Source organism: Schistocerca serialis, chromosome 4 (genome assembly GCF_023864345.2).
Source record: "Schistocerca serialis cubense isolate TAMUIC-IGC-003099 chromosome 4, iqSchSeri2.2, whole genome shotgun sequence".
NCBI classification, from domain to species: domain Eukaryota; kingdom Metazoa; phylum Arthropoda; class Insecta; order Orthoptera; family Acrididae; genus Schistocerca; species Schistocerca serialis.
In genome coordinates this window covers 419,169,681-419,194,426 of record NC_064641.1, presented here as the reverse complement: position 1 = coordinate 419,194,426, position 24,746 = coordinate 419,169,681, and the positions used below count along the sequence as shown (strand labels likewise).

Below are 24,746 nucleotides of genomic sequence, written 5' to 3'. Positions count from 1 at the left end.
GAAATCAAGTTGTTCCCAAAATTGGAGCATTTTTGTGGATAGAAAGTAGAGTATTACTCATTACTTTTGTATATTCCTTCAATAAAGGTTCCTGTGCCCACAGGGAAGGTGGGGCTATATGGCTTAGTGATGGAAGCCAATACAATGGAGCAGTCTTTATATATCCTGTTACAATCCTCATAGCAGCATTGAACTAGGTTTCCAATTTCATTACATTCTCACTGTCTAAACACACTGGTGTGCATCAAATCACAGTAAGGCAAGTACAGAGGTTTGTAGTGTATCCACTGATGCTTCCCAGTTAGTGTTGAATAAGCTCTGAATGCAAATATTGTGTGATCTTATTTAATGGGATACATTTTCAAGATGTCTTTTGAAGGATAGGGTCCTATCTAGAGTAATTCCCTAGTACTTTGGATGTTGCTGATTAGGGGGTTCAATGCTATTTCTATGAACTTTAGCTCATGTCCTGCCATTTTATTGTTAAAATGAATACAGTTGACTCTTGTCTCAGTGGGGTTTGGTATTAACCTCCATTTAGTGAAATATCAATCCATTTTATTTAGATAAGCAGCAATAATGTTTTCAGCATCTCTGATCTGCTTATTTTGAATAGCTAGAACAATATGATCAGCATAGCTGAACTTCCTTGACTTGGCTTCTGTTATATCCGCCTGGTAGTCATTTCCTCCGCATACCAGGCAGGCCTCGCAGGCAGCTGCCCCGCCAGGACACGACATTTCAGGAAGACGACATTTCAAACCTGTGTCCGGCCATCCTGATTTACGTTTTCCATGATTTCCCTAAAATGCTTCAGGCAAATGCCGGGAAGGTTCCTTTGAAAGGGCATGACCATCCTTTCGTAATTCAAGTTTATGATCTGTCTCTAGTGATCTTGTTACTGACAGGACATTGAACACTAATCCCCAGTGCTTCCAATTGACAGTACCAGCAGTTTAGCTTCAGCATACCAATGCTTGCAGACCCGGTCCAGTTCATCCTGGTTTGCAACAGCAGCATCTCACCTGTCATATGCCGGCAACACCAGCCCAGTATTGTCCCAGGTCTTTATGTTGCTGCCTATCTCGACTATAGGGTTTGTAGTGAAGGCATACCACAGATAACAACACAGGAGAGATATTTCTGTTGAATGTAGTTAAGTGGATATTCACCAAAGGACTTTATAACTGAGTTTTGTTTGGTAATAAAGTTAATGTTTTGAAGAGTCTTATCACTTCTCAGTACAAGGACACTTCAGTTTCAAGCAGGTCAAACATGTGGAAGTTAAAAAACACCCATACTAACACTATTGCTTGATGCAGACCATTATTGAGTTTCCCCTGTTTGCTTATATTATTACCCTGTATCACTTGGAAATGTCTGTCCAAAAGCTTGTTCTTGATAAGTCTCAGTGTGCTTTGGCATGGGATTACTTTTATCAGTTTATGTAGAAACCCTTCTTTCCACACAGTGCTACAGGCTGCTGTTAGGTTTATCAAAGTTACTGCTGTCTTTTCTTGCTTCTGAAAACCTGCCTCAATGTGTGTGGTCAGGTTTAAAACCAGGTCTGTACAGTCTGAAACCTGCCTGCTCTGGTGGGATGACTTCTAAGGTTTGTGGACACATCCTGTTCAAAAGTAGCCTTTCCAGGAGTTTCCAGCAGCAGTTGAGAAGGGCTGTTGGGTACTATCTTTCCAATTTATCTAATAGTTTGTTTGATTTTAGAACTTCTATTATTTTATTAATTTTAAAAGTTTTAGGCAGACAACCTGATGTTAGTATGCAAGAGTGAAATTTCGTCTGCCAATTCTTGTTTTCCTTTCCACAGGAATTCAGGATGCATTCCATCATAACCAGACATCTTACCAACTTTAACATAAATGAGAGCCACTTAAGTACTCTCCTACTTAAGTGTCCTGTGTAGTTGCTCTTTGTGAATTTCTATACTCCCTTCTTACTTTTTGTGTGTATTATTTGTCCCGTAGTGCCCTAGAGTGTGTGATACAATGCTACTTGTGATTTGGTCTGGTGACAATGGATGAGTTACTTTGACTGCCAGTTTGTTTCTCCCCAACTTTTACAGTAAGCTCCATGCTTTCTTAAAATCCATTTCAGTAGTTGTCTTCACCTATCTGTTTCTTCATGCTATGTCCAGTCTGCGTAGCAGTTCGTTGGCTTCATCTACACTGACATTCTTTATGTAGGTTTCAAAACATTCTTCACAGTGTTTGTTCTATTCTGGAATGTATTCTATGCAGTAGCCATGTGGTATATAGTATTTCGCTCTTGCAATCGCTGCACCTACGAATCTGTAAACACAACTAAACAAAAAAATGATGCAGGTTGCAGCAAGATGTATTTTTGTTCAACAAATACAGTTTTCTCGAATTTGTTTCAAATGCCAATATTCTTTGGGAAATTTTAAAATCTATATCTACCAAATTCAGCTGATATACAGCAGAATCTTTATTAGTTGACATGCAGTGTGGCAGACACATCTGCACAGATGATTTCTGAAATATTCTCAATTGTAGTTTCTGAATTTTGGATTATTATGTTAGCATTTATGAGGGATAATGACAAAGGCCAACACCACTTCAGTAACTTCATGTTGCTACCTCCTGTCTCTAAGAAGTCTGACACAAAAATTATATCAAAATTACTCTCAAAAATCATATCATCTTTCTTTTGCCTAGCACTTATTCCATCTAGCATGGGATCTGCCTTGTCAGGATTTTCCATTTTTTGTAGCTGGATGCCCTTCCTGATGAAACAACTGTCATGGTGACCCAAGGGAAGTAAGTTGTGTACCTCTGCCACTCAACTGTGTAAACTTTGTTCTGTGCATTATCGTATTTTAATTGTTTGCACATTGTACCCTCTGAGGAAGAATTTGAGAACCACCCCAGAATTTGCCTGAACAAATGTGGAAACTGCCAAAATACTACACTCAGGCTGGCCAGTGTACCAGCTGATAGGTATTAATCTGCCTATCTGGGTCTTGCTCACCTCCTTGTCTCTCAAGCTAGTGTGCTGTGTGCTGCACAATACAAGCAATTACTTGATGAAAAATTCTCCTGTTGGAGCACAAAAAATCAATATGCTCCTCTTTAAAAGACTCTGGCAGAAAAGTGGGGAATCAGCTGCTTGAATTCTCATTCCCCCTTCCTCACCAAAAATTGTGGTGTATGGACATACTCATGCTCTTTCTGAATCATTTTGCCCAGTCTCTCTTTGTAGTTAAGCCTTCATACTGAGTATCTCCCTCTCACTGCCTTTATATGTTTCTCTCCCACTGCCACTATCTTCACCCCTTTCTCTTGCCAGTTCTCTGACAGTTGCACTGACTCTGTCCCACTGCCATTGTCTTTGCCCCATTGCCAATGTTGTTTTTTTTCTCACTTACAGTCTGCTGTGTTTCTTCTCAACCACCATAGTCTCCTCTCCACATATGTCCTTGGGGATGATTCGCTTGGGGTTTTGACCCCTCAACCGGGAAATTTTGGCACATGGGTATAAGCGACGAGGGAAGGTGGGCAATTTTATTGTGTTGAAATTCACCAATCTGTGAGGTTCTAGGCCCCCAAGCCTACCGTATTTACTCGAATCCAAGCCGCACTCGAATCTAAGCCGCACCTGAAAAATGAGTCTCGAAATAAAGGAAAAAAAAAAAAAAAATCCCAAATCTAAGCTGCACCTGAAATTTGAGCCTCGAAATTCAAGGGGGGAGAAAAGTTTTAGGCCGAACCTCCAAATCGAAACAAAGTTGGTCCATTGTAATATGAGACACAATTTAGATCGAATGAATGACGATACAGCTACAGTAGTTTGGTTCGAGTTGTAAGCTCAGCAGTTAAGCTTTACCAGGTAGCCATTGCTATGCGTCAGGTGCTCCGTCCGTATTTATATGGATACCATTTCTTTTTCACGTGCTTCGTGTGGTTTGAAACGATCGCTTATTTTGCTTTGATCTGATAAGTGCCGTTTTCTATGTTATAGGTGTTTATGTCAGTCACTCTAAGCTGAAAATGCATTACTATACTGTGCCATGCATTGTTTGTCGCATTCTGATAGTGCGTGTTTACGGCCTGTCGCTGCTTGTGGCATGGCTTGCTTTTGTGCGCGCTACCGCCGCCTACAATTAAAAAAAGAGAGGAATCATCTCATTAGCGAAACAATAGCATGAGGCTGCTATTTGTTGTTACTTACACTGCTGCTTTCTTTGATAATGATCAACAAGAACCAAATAATAGACTGCGTATGATAGAACATGTTCTGAACGAGAGTTTGGCGAAAATTTTTCTCCGTTTGAAAATCGTTGCGGCCGCTTCTTTAGTACATCAAATTCTGCACAGAAATTAGTCATCTTAGATTTAAAAATCTAGTCAGTTGCCGTGCTTCATTTCTGACTGTATCACTATTAGCCATAAGAGTAATATGAATATAAACATGACACGGTACATATATTCTTCCGCGTTTGCTGTTGCCTCACTCTAGTTTTGTAGTTTATTAGGCAGACAGGATTTAAATGAGATAGAAGGAAACACGATAGAATACATGGCAAAATGTTTATATTCGTATTATTCTTATGGTGAAGAGAATACTGCATGTGATTCACATTTCATCAGGTTCCTATTAGCAACCATCTCTTCTCACAGGTAGGAAAAAATTCAGAACGTAGAGTTGGCCATTTGACAAAAATCCCAGTCTTGCCAGTCGGATTTTCGTAGAACATTGAAATTCTGCTACATTCGAAGATGAACAATATGGAATTTGTATTTACTTCCTTGGATAATGTATGAAAATGCAATGGTCGAAACTCGGGCGGAGAAAAAAAGCTCGTCTTCCAATTTTTTTTTTAAATTTTATTTACTGACGCAGAGGTTTTGGCGCCAGTATTTATCTTTGTGCCTACAAAGGATGCCTGTGTAGCGCTACATATATTCGACGGCAGAAGTTAGTTGTGGCGGCACCTACCAACATTTTTCAGAACTTCCGCTTGCTTTGCACTCGATTCTAAGCCGCAGGTGGTTTTTTGGATTACAAAAACCGGAAAAAAAAGTGCGGCTTGGATTCGAGTAAATACGGTATGTATAGTCTACTCATCTCTCGTTCCCATTTCCACTACCTCCTCTCTCTTTTGCTCTCAGTGTTACAATCTCCATCCACCTCTCTTTCTCTTTTACTGCCTCTGTCTCTCACTGACCATCACTACCTCCTCTCTCTTTGGCTGTCACAGCTATTGTCTTCACCAATCTTTCTTTCTCTGCAATTTTCTCTCTCCCACCACCACTGTCTTCTCTCTCTCCTTCTCTCTCACTGGTACCATCTCTTCTTTCTTTCTTTCACTGTCACCGTGCTGTCTCTCTATTACTCTCAGCACAAAAAAGTATGAATATGTTTGATTGCCAAAATTTCTGGTGCAGAAGGTAGAATGAGGATTGAGGCAATTGGTTTCCCACTTTATTGTCAGAGTCTTTTGAAAAGAAGTGTATTCACCTTTTTTGTGCTCTGACAGTAGTATTTCTCAGTTGTTCCCCCTCTTTTTCCTGTTACAGCAGGGTGTGCTGCTTATATGAAACAAATCCTGTAGGTCAGTACAGTTTTGGCAGTTTATTCATACGCTTTGACAGATTTACATACTTTGATACATATAAGCACCAAATAAGTAAGCAAAGCATAAAGTTAACACAAAATCAGCTACCATCCAATGTCGGTTCACTTCACACTACTTTAGACAAAAATGCACAACAATTTTAGGCTACGTTTACTGTATACAAAAAATGCAGTTGATTTTCAAGTACAAAGAATTTCACATGATAAAATAATTTGTTGTAAGGTGCTTATGCTGCCAGGAGGCACCATCAAGTCATTTCCATCAAGTCATTTCAACACAGCCTGTATAGGCATGGAGTGCCCATTATACAGAGACAACAAGTCAAAAGCTTTAGTGGTGAAAAAATGGCAACTAAAAACACAGTTTGGTGACCCCAGAACCCTTGCCACATATAAAACTACATCTACACATCAGAATGGATATTATGTGCACATTTGATATGCACAAATACAGTCACTTTGAACCTGTGGGTCTTGAAATGGGTAATGATATTGGAAAAAGTTTCAAGGTTCCCTCAGACCATCATCTTAAGAACATATGGTATAAATTTTGACAATCTGTCATGAATAGAAATTACAGAAGTGGACATCCTCAGAATCGGTACTCTGGTACCCAGAAATCATGAATTTTCAGGTGTATCTTGAGAAAACGGGAAAATGGCTTTTCTCGATAAATGTCATAAGTATGTACAGATAAAATTTGAGCCATTTTCTATGGTTAGTTATTTAGATAATCACAGCCCATGGTGCAAGAATGGCAAAAAACCATTTTTGCGATTTTCTACATAAATATGGTAACTTTGAACCTCTGGATCTCGATAACGGATAATGATAATGAAAAAAGTTTTGAAGTTCCATGAGAACATCATCTCAAGAGTATTTGGTAAAAATTTAGACAATTTATCATGAACATAAATTATAGAAGTGGCTGTCCCCATAACTAATACCCAAAAGTCATAGTTCTCTGGCCTTTCCTCAGGAATCAACTATGAGCAAAAGATGCTTTTACAAGCCATCTAAGGTTCAAGCTGGACCACACCTAGTGCAAGAGAACCAACTAAATTGCTCTATTTGTTTCGGCTTGAGAAAGTGTGTAATGTTTCAATTTTGACCCTAAGCTGGAGGATAGCTACAGTATGCCCGTTCTTCTGATAGGTATACAAAGGTTTGCTAGACCCAGGGCTATCCAAAACATTTGACCCTTTATCTCTATGAACAAAGGACCCCCAGATATGACCATGGCTGTTTTGGAACATACTGGTACCATGCACTATCATGCATGGACCAATATCTGGCTAATTTGCTGAAGTTGCATCACTAAAGGGTCCAACACTTTTATCTGCACAAGTCAGTGTTTCATTAGTCAGTAATTTTAAGTGTTGAACAATGCTCACATTGTGTTTCTCGCAACTTTCTGAGAATTTCTAGTGTAAGGATTGCAAAAACAAAACAAATATTGCACAAAAAAATCATTTCCATTCTTCACATAGTACTGCCAGTTTTACATTTATCTTTTTTTTAAACACATGGTGCTATTACAATTATTTTTTCTACATGGTGCTGAAATATTCGTTAATTTACAACTGACAATAGAAAGAAAAGCTTGATTTGAATTAAATATACTCACTTTTAGAGTGACATGTAAGTGGTGCTGAAACATTTTTTAATTTATACTTCATAATAAAAGGAAAAGTCAGATTGGAAATAAGTATAGTCATTTTTGAGTAAATGCAAATATTGTGAAGGCCATGAATGAATGGATGAGTGTATGAACTGTAGAATTTATCCAGCTGACAACACCAAATCCAAAACTTATATAGTCCAATCAACAAAGTGATGTTCCTATCATATAACTGTCTCTTCAGGGTACACTGTTTTATTGTAGCACTGACCATATCAGTGGTGAGGTCTGCATGTCCAAGTGGTGCTGGGGACTATGCTGGTGGTAGCATAGTTACTGGCAGGGGCTCTCAAACCAGGCAGGTCTCAGGTACCCAATCCAAGGTGTGGTGTGATCCATGCTAAGGGGTACATGGCACATGGGAAGATGTCTCATGAATCGTGCCCCAAAGACACAGTAATAAGCCTTACTCCAGTGTGGGAATTCACTGGTGTCAGCCTAATATAGCCTGCATTGTCTTGGAATGAAAATGAAGAACACAGAAAATAGTTTAAAAATTGAGAAATTTGAGAATACCACAAATACCAAACATCAGGTTTGGAACCGATGGAAACCATTTCTGCAACTGATTGGATGACAGACCAATCCAAGAAGGGGAAAATGCTAGTGAGAAGCTTGTCTGGATCAAGATCAAATCCTTATCTAGGGCTCAGAGAAGGAAACATCTTGGAGAACAAAAAGAAAAGGAAGGCACCTAATGGTTTCCCAAATGCAAATGGGGTAATTAAATGGTCTTAGAACAAGAGAATGAGAGAGGAGTCTGTTACTCCCATTTCCCAGGATAACTGGATCCAGAAAAAGCTGAGGCAGGAAATAGAGAAACAGATCTATACACTGCAGTATTGGCATTTAGAATGTTGGTTACCCAGCAACGATATCCACCGGTCAAAATCACCTTGCAGCAGAAGCAGCTAGTTCAGATAGCTCTGTTTGAAAAGATACAAGCCTAGGCCCCAAATTCATGAGGGTCTATTTGGATAAAGGTGCTGTAATCTTTGTCTTTTAGGAGAATTGAACAGAAGACTGGCTTAAGGGGGTGGTGCACAGGATATCTCCATGGGCAGAAGTGAAGTTGTGGGTCAAGATAGCAGTGGAATTCTACAAGACCACAAATATATCAATTAGAGTACCAAAACTTAACGATGTTTCTCCAAAGACTCTGTTCAAGAAAGTAAATGTGCAAAAAACCAAGAAATCTCAGCTAATACCTGGGGGGTAATCAAACAGATGCTTGCATCTGATGACTAAACTTTCATGATGAAAGTTGGCAAGGAATGCCTGAAGGGGATGCAAGAGCAGGACATAAAACTACATGACAAAGGAAGCACAAGGGAATTTGTATCAGCCCCACCTTACCTCCTTAATGACGATAGTGGTCTGTTATGACGACAGTACACTTCCTTCCCAGGAAGCAAAGAGACTGGTAGACAGCTCCTTGCAGCTGAATGGACAACTGTTGATCAGATGTGATTCCAATGTCCACAAGCTGGTGTGAGAAAGCAACAGCAAAGGTGAGTTCCTACTTGAATACCAATTTATAGATCTGTAATAGGGGTAGGGAACCTACCTTCAGGATAGCAAAAGGGAAGAAATAAGTGGCATAACTCCTGGGCCAATCTAAATGGCATCTGTCTGCTTCCATAGCTAAGTGGCCAGAGTAGATGGCACCATGGGACTTGGCAGAAAATGAGGGAAGTAGAGAAGGGGAAAAAGATTAGTGGGTGTGTTGGTGGAATATAAGGCTGTGTTATGCTTGAGTGGGAGCAGGAGGATGGTATAGGTAAGTGGAGGATAGGGACTAATGAAAGTTGAGGTCAGAGCGGTTACAGGAATGTAGGATATATTGCAGGGACAGTTCTTACAAGCACAATTCAAAAATACTGGTGTATTAGGAAGGATCCATATGATGATGGATATGAAGCAGTCACTGAAGTGAAGCACACTGTGTTGAGCAGCATCTTCAAGAACTGGTTGGTCCAACTGTCTCTTGGGCACAGTTTGTCTGTGGCCACCAAAGTGGAGGGACAGTTTGTTAGTTGTCAAGGCCACGTAGAAAGCAGCACAGTGACCACAGCTTAGTTTGTAGACCACGTGACTGCTTTCACAGGTAGCTCTGCCTTTGATGGGATAGGAGATGCCTGTGACCAGGCTGGACTACATGGTGGTGGCAGTGATGGTGGTGGTGGGATGATGTATGGGACAGGTCTTGCATCTAGGTCTAAAAACTGATCCTGCCGTTATAGTTCTATCTGCCAACAAAGGATCCACCAGCATAGTTTTGCCCAACAGGGATTACTTGGTCAAAGGACTCCACCAACTGTCAGGTTTGTTCAACTACAAACCCTGCCACGTGATCCCATTCTAGAAATCCAATAGCATTTTGAGTTCCTCCTCAAATCTTTATGCCTATCCCATGATCTCTCCCCTGAGTCTCAGTCCATAAAGCCAACCACCCAGGACACCCCTTTGTGGCCGATTACTGTGCTCCCACTGAAAAAATCTCTGCTCTTATAAACCAACACCTTTAATCTATTACCCAGCCTACTCACCTATATCAAAGACACCAGCCATTTCGTTCTCTGACTCTCCACAGCTCCTGCTCCTTTATCACATGATTCCCTGCTCATCACTGTTAATGCCACCTCCCTCTACACTAATAGCCCCAGTGTCCATGGCCTTGCCACTACTGAACTCTACCTTTCACAATGCTCGACGTACGGATAACCTACAAGCTCCTTCCTGGTCATCACGACACGTTATATCTTCATTCACAATTACTTCCTCTCTGGAACTCCAACTGTTAAGCAAATCTGTGGTACACCCACATGGCACCATTCTATGCCAACCTCCTCATAGGCCACTAGAGGGGTTCTTACTAACCACCTAGAATCCCAAACCCCTCACCTGGTTCAGATTCACTGATGACATCTTCATGATCTGAACCAATGGTAAGGACATCTTATCCACATTTCTCCAGCACTCAACATTTTCTGACCCATTCCCTTCACCTAGTCCTTCTCAGCACACCAAGCCACCTTCCTTGATGTTTACTTTCACCTCAAGGCTGGCTTCATCATTACCCCCATCCCTATCAAACCTACTAACCACAAGCAATACCATTACTTCGACAGTTCTACCCAGCCTATACCAAGATGTCTCTTCCATGCAGCCTAGCCACCCACGGTCATCACTCCTGATGAGCAGAGTCTCACTCAAGCCTTTGCAGACCAAAATTACCCTCCAAACCTTGTTCAGAAATAGATCTTGCATGCTTTGTTTCTCCAGTCACCTAATACTCCCACATACCCTGACCATAAAGGAGCAGCTCTCTCATGACTCAGTACCACTGAAGCACCACTGGAGCAACTGAATCACATTCTCTGTCACGGTTTCGACTATCTCACACTGTGCCCTGAAATGAGAAATATTTTACCCAGTATCCTTCCCATCCATTCCACAGTGGTGCTCTGCTGCCCAACGAATACACTGAAGAGCCAGCACAGATATCTGCGGCATGTTGAACGGTTCTCTTCAGTTGTCATTGGTCCTGTTCTTGCAGGATCTTTCTCTGGCCACAGCGATGTTAGAGATTTGATGGTTTACCGGATTCCTGATAGTCATGGTACACTCATGAAACGATCGTATGGGAAAATCCCCACTTCATCGCTGCCTTGGAGATGCTGTGTCCCATCGCTCGTGCACTGGCTATAACTTCACATTCAAACTCACTCAAATCTTGATAACCTGTCATTGTAGCAGCAGTAACAGATCTAACATCTGCACCAGACACTTGTTGTCTTGTATAGGTGTTGCTGACCGCAGCGCCATATTCTGCCTGTTTACATCTCTCTGTATGTGAGTATGCATGCCTATACCAGTTTCTTTGGCACTTCAATGTATATGCAATTTCCTTGTCCATCCCTAGTCAACCTCTGCTCCCAATTCCTTGCCTCATTGCTCAAATGCCTGAAAACACAAGACTTGTCTCATACATCCTACCAACACCACCACCTACCCTAGTCTGGTCTGGTCATAGGCGTCTCCTTTACCATTAAAAGCAGTGTTACATTTGAAAGTAGTCATGTGGTCTACAACTTAACTGCAACCACTGTACTGCTTTCTACATCAGTATGACAACTGACATACTGTGGCCAAGAGCTAGCTGGACCACCCAGTTGCTGAACATGCTATCCAGTACTATGGGCTTAACTTTAATGACTGCTTCACAGTCTGCATCATCTGGATACTTACTCATAACAGCAGCTTTTCTGAACTGTGCAGGTGGGAACTCTCCTTGTAATATATCCTACATTCCTGTAATTGGAGTGGAAGGAATGGAGATGGTCTCTCACGAAGGCATCAAGTGAATTTTTATCTGCTTCTTTAAATACATGCCTTTTTGCATTTATTTTTGGTTGATTTTGATGTTATGGTGTTCCATCTCACTACAGTGACCTTGTGGTCACTAATCCCTACATCCATCATGATGGCTCAGGATTATTTTTGCTAACAGGTCAAGAACGTTTTCGCAATGATTTGAACTTTGAGCGGGCTCCTGAACTACCTGCTCAAAATAATGTTTGGAGAAACCACTAAGCAGTTTTGGATGCTGTTTCATGCCTATCACCAAATTTAAACATGCAATTTTGGCTACATGTTGAGGGTAGATTGATGACAGCACCAACTATAACTGTATGGGTGAGGTATCTCTTTGAAATGAGACTCAAGTTTGAGAATGGCAAGAAAACTGGAAACTTTTATTATATCCAGAATCCCACACTAAAGTAATGATTGTGGTAAATATAGGACTGGTCGGGGAAATGCTGGCTGACTATACCATAGTTTCCAGTTTCTTCAATAAACCTTTCAATATAACAACTTGAAATAGGGAGCAATGGAGAATGAACCATGATTTCATTCAAAAGACATAATCCAGTTTACTAAGCCAAAAACGTGCTGGGGTTGGGGGCTGTGGTATATGGGGTACAGCCTAGACTGAAGAGCGCAATCTCTCTAGAGAAGATGGCTACAGTATTTCATGTGGAGATATTTGCTATCAGAATGTGCTACAAGGGTCATGGTATACTTGGTGTCCCACCTTAGTCACCAGGTGGATTTTCTCTGGTGTTTCGGCACTTATTTGCTGTTTTGTTTTTACGAAGTGTAGCTGGAGTCTAGGGAGTCACACCTAGTGATACGTAGCTGGCGATCACGGGGCCCCGAGCTGAGTCCTGGCATTGCTTCCACTTACTTATGCCAGGCTCCTGACTTTTATCTTTCCTATCTGGCCACCCTCGGCCAGTTCTTGTTCTTTTCCGACCCTGACGCTATTAGGTTTCGAGGGCTAGGGGTCTTTCATTTTCCAACCTATACTTCTCATGCAGCGTCTGACCCGGAGCGGGCGGCTGCAAAAGGCGTCTGTATCCCATGTTAGGGGCGGCCTCCAGAACTGCGGAAGGCAACGGAATACCACCGCAAATTATCTTCCCTGCATAATGCAGTCTCCATTGTATGCAAAAAAAAAAAAAAAAAAAAAAAAAAAAAAAAAAAAAAAAAAAAAAAAAAAAAAAAAAAAAAAAAAAAAAAAAAAAAATGGCTTCCTCTCATGTTAAATCAGTGTCCGGAGGTAAAATAGTCCCCCATTTGGATCTCCGGGGGGACAACTTGAAAAGAGGCAAAAAATCAAAACGAGAATTGGTACCTGGAATGTCAGAACTCTGCTACAAGAAGGAAAACGAGAAAACCTTAAAAGAGAGATGGAGAAAAATCATATGGACCTCGTAGGAGTTGCTGAGGTAAGATGGAATGGACATGGAGAGTTGCAGTCAGATGAATATGTATTCTACTACTCAGGAGGAGAAGTAAAAGGAATTAATGGAGTAGGAATGATTATGACAAAGGAATTGGCTAAATGTGTGGAATATGTAGACTATGCAAATGACCGGGTTATTGGTGTAAGGCTGAAAGGAGCACAAAAAGATTTACTGATTGTCCAGGTGAATATGCCAACTTCAGAACATGATGACCAAACTGTAGAGGAAACGTACAATGTAATAGAGAGAATAATGGATGAAAATAAAAAATGCTGCAAAATAGTAATGGGAGACTGGAACGCCATTGTGGGAGAAGGGAAAGAGGGAAACATAGTAGGCAGTCATTGTCTTGGAAAGAGAAATGACAGAGGTGAATGGTCAATTGACTTCTGCAGGGAAAGGCAGCTGATAGCGGCAAACACATGGTTCAGGAACCATAAGAGGAGGCTCTACACTTGGAAATCACCAGGGGATAAATATAGAAACCAAATCGATTTTATACTGGTAGAAGAAAGATACAGGAATGGAATCAAGAAGGTGCACACATTACCGGGTGCAGATATTAATAGTGACCACAACTTACTTATGGCAGAAATAGAAATAAGAATGAAAAAACTGAAAAAGGCGACAATGGTGAAGAAGTGGGATCTAGAGAAGATAAGGTCCAACAAAGAACAAATTACAGAAATGATGTCTCGGGACTTTCTAAACACATTACGAGACAAAGAAGCACCTGATAATGCCAACGAGTACTGGAATATGCTGAAAGAAGGAATCATTAAAGCAGGACAGCAAAATATAGGATATGTAAAAGGGAAAAGGTCAAAAAAACCATGGGTCACACAAGAAATGATTTCCAAGATGGAGGAGAGAAGAAAATTGAAAAACAAGAACACTGAAGATGCAAGAAAGATATACCAAAGGTTAAATAACGAACTGCGAAGAGAAACAGAGAAGGCTAGGAAAAAATGGCTAAAAGAGAAATGTGATGAAATTGAAGAACTGGACAGGAAGGGAAGATATGACTTACTATACAGCAGAGTAAAGACTATGACATGGGAACAAAACAGAGCGGGAAGTGCTACTATGGAAATTTTGAGTAAAGACGAAGAGGTAGTGTACAAAGATCATGACGATGTCCTCCAGAGATGGGAAGAATATATAAAAGAGCTATATGACACAAATAGCAAACCAGAAACTCTGGAACTTGAATCACACAACAGTGTAAGTGATGAAGAGAAAGGACCGACCATCATAATGGAAGAAGTAAAGTCTGCCATTGCTGCAATGAAAAATGGCAAAGCAGTAGGTACAGATACAATACCGGGAGAAATACTAAAATGCTTGAACCACAATGGAATAAGAGAAATATTGAGGTTATGTAATAAAATATATGACAGTGGTGAATGGCCTGAGGACTTTTTGACAACAGTAATGATTCCATTACCGAAAAAACAAGGAACCAAGAAATGCAGCAAGCACATGACAATCAGCCTCATTTCACATGCAGCCAAAGTGATGTTAAGAATAATTAATAAAAGACTTGAAAAAGTAATAGAGGAGAATCTCGGTGAGGAGCAGTTTGGCTTTAGATGGAATACGGGCACCAGAGATGCAATAGGGCTCCTACGAATATTGGGAGAAAGGTTTATTGAAAAAGGAAGAGACCTATATATGTGCTTCATCGATTTAGAAAAGGCATTTGACAATGTGGTTTGGGACAAGCTGGCGACTATTATGAGGGAAAAGAGAGTGGACTGGAAAACCAGAAGACTTATAAACTCATTGTACCTTAATCAAAAAGTTTCAGTTAAAGTGAGAGGAGAAAGTCCAAACTGGATCACAGTAGGGAAAGGAGTAAGACAAGGATGCTGTTTATCACCTACTCTTTTCAACCTGTACTTGGAAAATATGATTGACCAATGCTCATTAGATGACAAAGGAGTAGAAATTGGAGGAAGAAGAGTAGGGTGCTTGAGATTTGCTGATGACATGGTCCTTCTAAACACAGGGGAAAAAGAATAACAGGATTTGGTGGACACCATTGAAACTAACGGAAAAAAGATATGGAATGAAAATTAACACAAATAAAACAAAAGTATTGGCAATAGGAGGAAATAAGGAAATAAAAATTGTGCTGAATGGAGAAACACTAGAACAGGTGCAAAATTTTAAGTATCTTGGAAGCAGGATAGACACCGACTGGAAGTGCACCACAGAAATTAAAACAAGGATAGCAATGGCAAAAGATGCGTTTTATAAGAAAAGGAGAATCTTCTGCAGTGGTCTGGACAGAGAACTCAGAAAGAGACTCATAAAATGTCTTGTATGGAGTGTTCTTCTATATGGCGCTGAAACATGGACTATGAGGAAAAAAGACAGAGAAAGGCTGGAGGCTTTTGAGATCTGGAGGCGGAAGATGGAAAGAATAAGTTGGATGGACAGAGTAAAAAATGAAGACGTACTGAAAAGAGTAGGAGAGAAATGGCAGTTACTAGATGTAATAAAGAGAAGGAAAAGAAATTGGATTGGGCATATATTAAGAAAGAATGACGGACTGATAAAAACAGTTTTAGAAGGTTATGTAGAAGGGAAAAGGAAGCGAGGAAGGAAGAGATTCCAGATACTGGATGACATGATGGACGGTAAAACATACAGCAGCCTTAAGAAGGAAGCAACGGATCGCAGAAAATGGAGAGGCAAAGGACCTGCTAATATAGCAGATAACTGGTGATGATGAGCTGGAGTCAGCCCAAACAAATACAGCTCATCGCATCAGTCATGAAATGCCCTGTGATGACAGAAAGCATTGGTTTGTTCCTCCTTAGAAACTTTTTAAAGCGAAATTGTGTGTGTCCATTCAACGTAGCTGTCCCACATTAGTTTGATGCAATATTTGTCAGGCTTGAGGAAAGTAACAGGGGGAACTTGCTAGGGCTCCCTGGTCACTCAGAAATGGATGATAATGAACAAAGCTGAGAGGTTGGCCAGGACAAGAACGGTGACTCAATTTGTTGGACTTGAACCTGTCTTAACCAACAGTAATGGGATTGTATAATAGCTGGTTAATGAGACAGCACACATGATATTGTATGAAGATCCAGAAACAAAAACATAGCAAGCTAATGATGCCAAAACCATGTTTTAAGAGAAATTGTGCAATAGTGGGCTTGAACAGGAGGCAGATTAAACTCATAGTAGGACTAATGACTGGCACTGGGAACTTCAGAAAACACTTGCATATGAGGGGCATGTGGAGACTGTGTATGGGGAATAAAACTGCACCACACTTAATCTTCCAACATAAAGTACTGGAGGTGAAAAAACACTTAATATTTGGGTCATTAATTCTTGAAGAAATTGTGCCTAGTAAAGATCTAGTAATGATTCTTCTACTGCTCTTAAAGGGAGAGAAACTACACAGTAAACTTAGTTTTGGTGCAGGAAATTAGTAGATCAAATCAAGTCATGCACTGACCAGTCCCATTAATGTGATCATCTGTCAAAAGCCTGAATGTAATACCCAAAGAATGATGAATACTTGTATTGATCCATTGTACGAGGGTAATCCCAAAAGTAAGGTCTCGTAATTTTTTATAAGTACAGAACTCTGTGTGTCAGTTGGTCACATTGTTATGAAGAGTGCTTCACACACTGTGTGTCAACATGCGCATGGTGTGCTGAGGCACTCAGTCTTGGCCCGACAGCCGTTGAGAATGGAGCACCTGTTGGATGTTACCAACAAGTGCGAATTGCATGCAGTTATTCAGTTTTTGAATGCAAAGGGCACTGCGCCGATTGAAATCCATTGCCAATTGATGGATGCGTATGGTGAGTCATGCACGGATGTCAAAAATGTTCATAAGTGGTGTAGAGAGACTGCAGCTGGTCAGACTGAAATTCACGACGAACAAAGGAGTGGGAGACCGTTAATTTCTGAGGAGCCAGTGTTGCAGGTTGAGCAAAGCAGGCGTGAAGATTGGTGGATCACGCTGGATAATCTCTGCATGTTGGTTCCTGAGGTTTCCCGAAGCACCGCTCACAGAATTGTAACCGAAACATTGAACGACCGAAAGGTATGCAGAAGATGGGTGCCATGCATGCTGACTGAGGGCCACACGCAGCAGCAAGCTGATGCTTCTCGCGCATTTCTTCACCACCTTGCAGCCGAACAGAACAACTTTCAGGACTCAATTGTCATGGGTGACGAAACCTGGTCATACCACTTTACACCTGAGACCATGCAACAATCACGCGAGTGGCAGCATCCTTCTTTGCCAAAGCTGTGGAAATTTAAACAAACACAGTCCGCCGGTAAAGTACGACAACCGTTTTTTGGGATCAGAAAAGGGTGTTGTCAGTCGACTTTATGCCCACTGGGACCACAATTAACTTAGAGACGCTGAAAAAACTCAAATGGGCAATTCAGAACAGGAGAAGAGGAATGTCTCCATGACAACACTTGCCCACACATTGCTCGGCAAACTGTTGCTCTCCTGCAACAGTTTCAGTGGAACACAATCATCCACCTACCCTACAGTCTTGACTTGGCGCCCAGTGACTATCACCTGTTCCCTAAGTTAAAAGAACATTTGGCCGGAAAGTGATTCAGCCCCAACGATGAGGTGAAATGAGAGGTTCATAACTTTCTGAACAGCACGGCGGCGAGCTGGTATGGCACGGGCATACAAAAACTGCCAATGCGTCTACAAAAATGAATCAACAGAAATGGTGATTATGTTGAAAAATAGCTAAATGTTCAAGCTGTAAACTGATGCAAACCATTGTAGAAATAAACAGGTCTATGTACTTATAAAAAATAGGAGACCTTACTTTTGGGATTACCCTCATACCTCTCCTCTCTGAATGGCAAGATCACCCAGGGATGCCACAAAAACATTCCCCAGAGGAGAATGCTCCCTCTTCTGATCAGGAACCTTCTGACGATTGTTGCGGGGTGTCCACTTTCGACATTTCATGCTGTACATGCCAAAGCCCATCTGTCTGATGGAGGATAAAATGTGATTATCTGAGAAGGCCACTTGTCACCGCTCAGTGGATGTCCAGCTGCGGTATTGGCACGCAAATTCCAGCCTTTGTCACTGACAAACAGCAGTCAGAACAGGCACACGAGCTAGGCGCCTGTCTTGGAAGCCCATGCGTAGCAACTTTTGCCAAACGTTCGTTAAGGAGATCCTGTCGGTAGCCCCTCGGTTCATCTGGTTGGTCAGCTGCTTAACAGCTGTACATCTCTTCATTCGCACACATATCTGCAGCCGTCGTTCACCCCCGTCATATACTGCCCTCGATGCTCCGAGTTGCCTCAGTGCTGGTTTTGGATAGCAACATTTTGCCTTGCACGATATACCTTTTGGTCCAAAAGCCAATGACCATGCCATTTTGGACCTCATATAAATTTCTCTGTTTCTACATCACGACAATGACTGCACTGTTTTAGCATCCCTCCTGTAACACTTTATACTCCACTGCTAGTGTTGCCACCTGTTGCCTGTGAGTGGTTATTGCAAGTTGATGTCAAACGTGGACAGTGGTCACATTACTGTGATTGGTCTGTGTATAATAATAGGAAGCAGCACGGGCACTGTCTCAGTGTTGCATGTGAACTGTACACAGAATCTGATGTCCAGAAATTAATACTGTGTGCAAGATGCCAAACATTGTCTTTCAATCCCCAAGATCCCATTAACTTAAGAATACATTAAAATGAAAAAATAAAAATGTCTGATATTTTGCAATTGGTTGATCAAGTGAATGAAACTAGTTAAACATACTGGTTTGACTTACTATGAAAATATCATTTACGGACTGCTTAACTCATAAAACAAAAGCTCATAAATGGTAAACCAGCACACTGCTTCTAATATCTTTCCAAAATATCAGAACAACATCTCGCTGAAACAATAAATTTTAAAACATTGTCCAACTGTACCCATCATTATTTAATATAGTGGGCACAACGTTGGTTATTCTTAGACAATACAAATTACTGTTACTATAGGTTATCCGTCTTAAGCTGACTGCAATCTAATCAAAAAAGAATTACACCAGACACATTTGACTTTAATTTATAAAGCATCTTCTGTGGTTATTGGTGTTTCTTTACATAATCTACTCCTTCCCTTCTTGATAGCCGCAATTGGGTATCGAAAGGCTTCATTTCACATTTGCACTTGGCAGTTTTTGGCACTCTGCAGTATTTCTCATGCTGAATTATTTACACTTCACTTTCTTAAACTATTTCTCATTCCACAGTGTTTATGCCTCTTCTTAAACTATTTTTCTTTCCCCACTGCCACAGTGTTTATGATATGAGACAAACACTGTGGCAGTGCGGAATGAGAAATAGTTTAAGAAAGTGAAATGTAAATAATGCAGTGCAGGAAATACTGCAGAATGCCAAAAACTGCCAAGTGCAAATGTGGAATGAAGCCTTTTGACACCAACCAGTGCTATCAAGGAGGGAAGGGGCAGAATATGTAAAGAACACCAATAACCACAGAAGATGCTTTACAAATAAAAGGGAAATGCATCTGGTGTAATTCTTTTTAATTAGATTGCAGTCAGCTGACAGATAACCTATATTAACAGATTTTAACAGATGCTGTGGAAGGCGGCCACGCAAACAAATGTACAACACAAATTACATTTATTGGAAATTTTACGTATTATCTAATTCTTAAGGGTGACTACTGTATATTGGCCATATGCCAACCATATTACATTTCCAACACAATGTGTCTTTTTTGTGTGTGTACCATTGGCCTCAGGTGTTTCTCCTCTGGAGACAGTTCACAAATATCACAAAGGCTGACTCTCCTGCCTTTTGTCTTCGCAGCACTGCTCAGTTTGTCCATAATCTAGACAGGAACCACTTCATAACCTTGGATTCTGGGTTCCTGGTATTCCTGGGTCGCAGCCTTAGCTCCCCGATCCCTTGGACCTCCAGCATCGCACAGTGGAATCACTGGTACTTTGGACACTTGTCACCACTGTTCTCCCTTGCCAGCTTTGGTGTCTTCCCTTGTGGGAGAACAGGTGTAGCATCTGCAAGCTTCATTTTCGCCATCTCGCCCTTGAGAGGGAAGGGGTGCCATATACTGGTTGTACACCGACTACATTATGCTTCCAGCACTACACCTTTACCCTTCAGATTTTCCAACACTTGGCCCACAGATGTTCCCCCCTCCAGAGACTCTTTACAAATATGACAAGGGTGTTGCATGTTGTGGACACACTAATGATTACAAACAATCAGCTGCTACACCGATTGCTACAGGTGCCACCAGGAAGCAGCAGTCACACTCACAAGCTGCTTGTGCATTAGCAACTATGGCATTGCTATCAAGGGACCAGTTTTCACTTGCAAGTCTTGTGCCTGTCAAACAGCTGTGGATGCCTTTCTGCCTGCTGGGTATTTAAGTTGCAGCTCAATCTCCAGTAGGCAACACTCCTTTGCTCAGTCAGATCAGAGCCAGGAACCAGCTGCACCACACAGCTCATCAGTCAGAGCTTCAGGGAGACCAATGCAGACACTCACATCCACATCACCAAGTCGCACCCCACTTTCTCAATGTCATGACATCATAACACACCACACTGCACTGCTTCACCATGCGCCGCAGTCCTCTGCACTGTAGACATCACTTCAACACCCACCCAGGATGAAACGCTGCAACGGGACTCATATTATCGCAGCAGACTTTGTTTCTGTTTCTCTTATGTGACAAAGAAGATCTTTCACTCGTTATCCATATCCATAGATTATGTGAACTCTATACTCTTAAGAAAGGTGTATTTAATTGCAACCTGGAATCATTATTCACTAATTAGCTATCACATTCAGCCTTATCACAAGGGCACTAAAGTAGCAACAGGGCACTAAAGCAGCAACAGGGCACCAAAGCAACAACGTGAGAAAGAGCTGTACTCAGAATAAAATAAAAAATTCACTTTCTTCCAGATAATTTTTCAGGGAAGGTCAGTTACTATGCAAAGTATAGATTTGAGGTAATCATAATACACATCCCCTTCATCAACTGAAACAAGGGCTAATTTTGGATGGAAACCTATGTGTCAAGTGGCTTGTACCGTACGTCTGGACGGCCTAAAATTGGTCCCAACACTATATAGCGACTTCATAAAGTAAGTTACACATGTCGTCTCACCCTAAGATGCTTGTGCAACAAAATTAGCTCATTGTCAGCTGAAGGTACATGTTCAGAGTTTACTGCAGGCACAGTTCCACTGCTGTACAGATGACAAGTGCATCACAGTGTAGGAGTGAAATTTGATACAGCAACTCGAAATGAAATCCAAGGTTGAAGAAAGTGGGACAGGACAATTCTTGTGGGCAAAATACCTAAACAATACACAGAAATTCTTGTGGTATATGGACCAAAAGCAATGCCACCTCTAGCCATAATGAAATGGTATCAATAATTGACCAAGACTACACAGACATGGGTGATGCTGACTGGTAAAGAAGGCTGTCGACATTGAGCATAGAGAACAAGATCCAGACATTCAAGCAAGACCATCTGCCAGGAAAGAGATTTTTCAGCCATGAGGGTGTCCACACAACGGTTCTCAAATCGTTCCATGACCACGGGGCAATTTCTATCATCGAGGACTTGAGCACATGGTAGAACATTCAGACTGTTGTTTAAGGAGACTTAATTACTATGCTGGAAAACAGTGTCATATATTTATGTCACTATGAAGTGTAGTAAAGCATTCAATAAACGTTAGCTGGCCTGACACAATAATATGTAACTTATTTTTTGATGCCTCCTCTTAGCAAACTTTGACCTAGGCCAGCTTTTTATTCTCGTAATGGATACATCACCAAATAATGTGAGAGTAGTGCTCTCCCAGAGTGATATTTCAGGGACTGAGAGGCATGTGGGTCATCTAATTGTCTCTATGTTATAAAGCTTCTCTTCATAATGGCAGAAGATAATCTCAAAAATATTTCCAACTGAAGGATTATCACATACTTTGGTGTCACCGCCACACACCACACTTGCTAGGTGGTAGCCTTTAAATCGGCCGTGGTCCGTTAGTATACGTCGGACCCGCGTGTCGCCACTATCAGTGATTGCAGACCGAGCGCTGCTACACGGCACGTCTAGAGAGACTTCCTAGCACTCGCCCCCAGTTGTACAACCAACTTTGCTAGTGATGGTTCACTGACAAAATATGCTCTCATTTGCCGAGACGATAGTTAGCATAGCCTTCAGCTACGTCATTTGCCACGACCTAGCAAGGCGCCATGTTCAGTTACTATTGATATTGTGAATAATGTACAGTCAAGAGCGACGTTCACCATTTATGGATTAAAGTTAAGTATTCCACCAGCTACGTCCGTTTTTTATAAAGTCTAATTTCCTTGTCCTGTTCCAGACCTCACGCCAGCCTGCGTGAGCTAAAACGCGTGCCTTTCGGCTTCCTCTAGTAACCCGGTGTTGGCTCTCCTGCCAACCCACAACATTGGCGATGAGACAATACCACGTTCGTAACTATACTGCCCTGATTCACTTGTGTAATGGCTTCGCCACCATCTCCAGATGTACTGTCCGAATTTTATCGCTTACAGAATCAGCAGACGCAGGCCTTACTGGATGCCCTTGGACAGCTCGTCCAGGGTCAACGTGCAATGCAAAACGACGTGGCAGCCGCCGCTCCACCGCTAACGCAGCCACAACACGCAGTTGCACCAACTTTTCGTCCATTTAATGCTGCACTGGGAAGCTGGACGGAGTGGTCACGCCAATTTGGATTCCATCTCGCCGCCTACAGAATTCAAGGTAATGAGCGCCAGCCTTTTTTGTTGTCCTCCGTAGGGGTGCACACGTACCGTGTGATAGTCAAATTATTTCCCCGACGCGGCGTAGCAACTCTGTCCTACGACGAAATTTTGTCTGCATAAGATGCATATTTCAAAGAATGAGTCAATGTAGTTGCCAAACGGTATACCTTCTTTCGTACAAAACGTACGGCAGGTCAGAGTAATCGGGAGTGGGTTGCAACCTTGCAAGGCCTTACTAGGGATTGTGCTTTTGAGTGTCAATGTGGATTCCCTTATTCAGATACTATGGTACGTGATGCAATTGCACAGAACGTTCCTGATGTTCATATAAGGGAACAGATTTTGAAACTAGTCAATCCCTCATTTCAACAAGTGATGGACATATTGGATCGGCAGGACACACTTGACTTTGCTCAGGAATCATTTGAAACTTCGCAGCCGTGTGTCAGGTTAACCAGCCCGCCGGGCGAGCTGCACGGAACAGTAAACAGTCCTCGTGCCCAGCCGCGCCGCTGCCGCCAGGCTCTCAGCCACGTGTACCGCGCCGGCAAGCAAATGCAGTGCTAAAATCATGCCCGCGGTGTGCTACTAGACATTCGCGTGAGAATTGCCCGTCACACCAGGCTATTTGCTTTTTCTGTAATAAAAAAGGACGTGTTCAGAGTGTTTGACAGAAAAATCTCCGATCGGAAACTCACACCCATTCCAGGACCTTTGCTTCGCGCCGGAATTGGAATCGAACCAAGGACACTCAGGCTCGCGACACTTCGCCCATGGAAATTCATATAGTTCATGCCACTCCGCCCAGTGCCACTCTCTCTAACAGTGACTGTGTTCGTCCCACAAATAGTGTGCGTCGACATCGCAGCAACTCCCGTCAAGTCGCAAGTGATTTTGTACCAGTGTCAGTTCACGTTGCACGAGACACTCGCTCTTGTCGTCAGCAGGGCAATAAACTTTTTGTGGACTTGGACATTAATGGCAAAGTGATACCATTCCAGCTCGATACTGGGGCTGCAGTTTCACTGATCAATCAAGACACTTACAAACTGTTGGGCACACCTCCGTTGCGTGCCGCAACTGTTAAGTTAACTACCTATTCAGGTCACAAGATCCCTGTGTTAGGACAGTGCAGCCTTCTTGCAACATACAAGGGACAAACAAAACTTGTGTCATTTTACGTCCTTCGTTCTTCTTCTGCAGTGAACTTGTTTAGTTTCGATTTATTTCAGTTGTTTAACTTGTCTATAGTAAATCAGGTCCTATCAGTGAACCAGACTGTGCCTTCCGACAGTGTTTCTCGTCTATGTGAAGAATTTGCAGACATTTTTGCACCGGGCCTCGGTTGTGCTAAGAACTATAAAGCACATTTGGAACTGAAAGTCAATGCGCAACCGAAATTTTTCAGAGCGCGCAATGTTCCCCACACATTGCGTGATGAGGTCGCAAAAACATTACACGATTTGGAATCACAAGGTGTAATTGAACGTGTGCAGGCTTCTCTCTGGGCATCACACTTAGTAATTTTGCCAAAACCCTGGGAAAATTGAGACTTTGTGTGGACTTCAAGGCAACAGAGAATCCACAACTAGTGATTGCAACTTTTCCTTTACCCTGCCCGGAAGATATTTTTGACAAATTGTGCCCGGGTAAATATTTTTCGAAGTTGGACCTAGCAGATGCGTACTTGCAAATACCGGTGGACGAAGAATCCCAGCGCGTTTTGGTGGTTAACACGCACCGTGGTTTGTATCGATTCAAACGACTGCCATTCGGGTGTGCATCCGCCCCTGCATTGCTTCAGCAA

General features: G+C 41.9%; 1 protein-coding gene across 2 annotated transcripts in view; it reads right to left on the bottom strand.

Annotated features, from left to right (window-relative positions):
- Window positions 1-24,746, bottom strand: part of LOC126474995 (tetratricopeptide repeat protein 17) — a 337,167-nt gene that overhangs the window by 44,048 nt on the left and 268,373 nt on the right. The gene's annotated exons all lie outside the window — the stretch shown is intronic.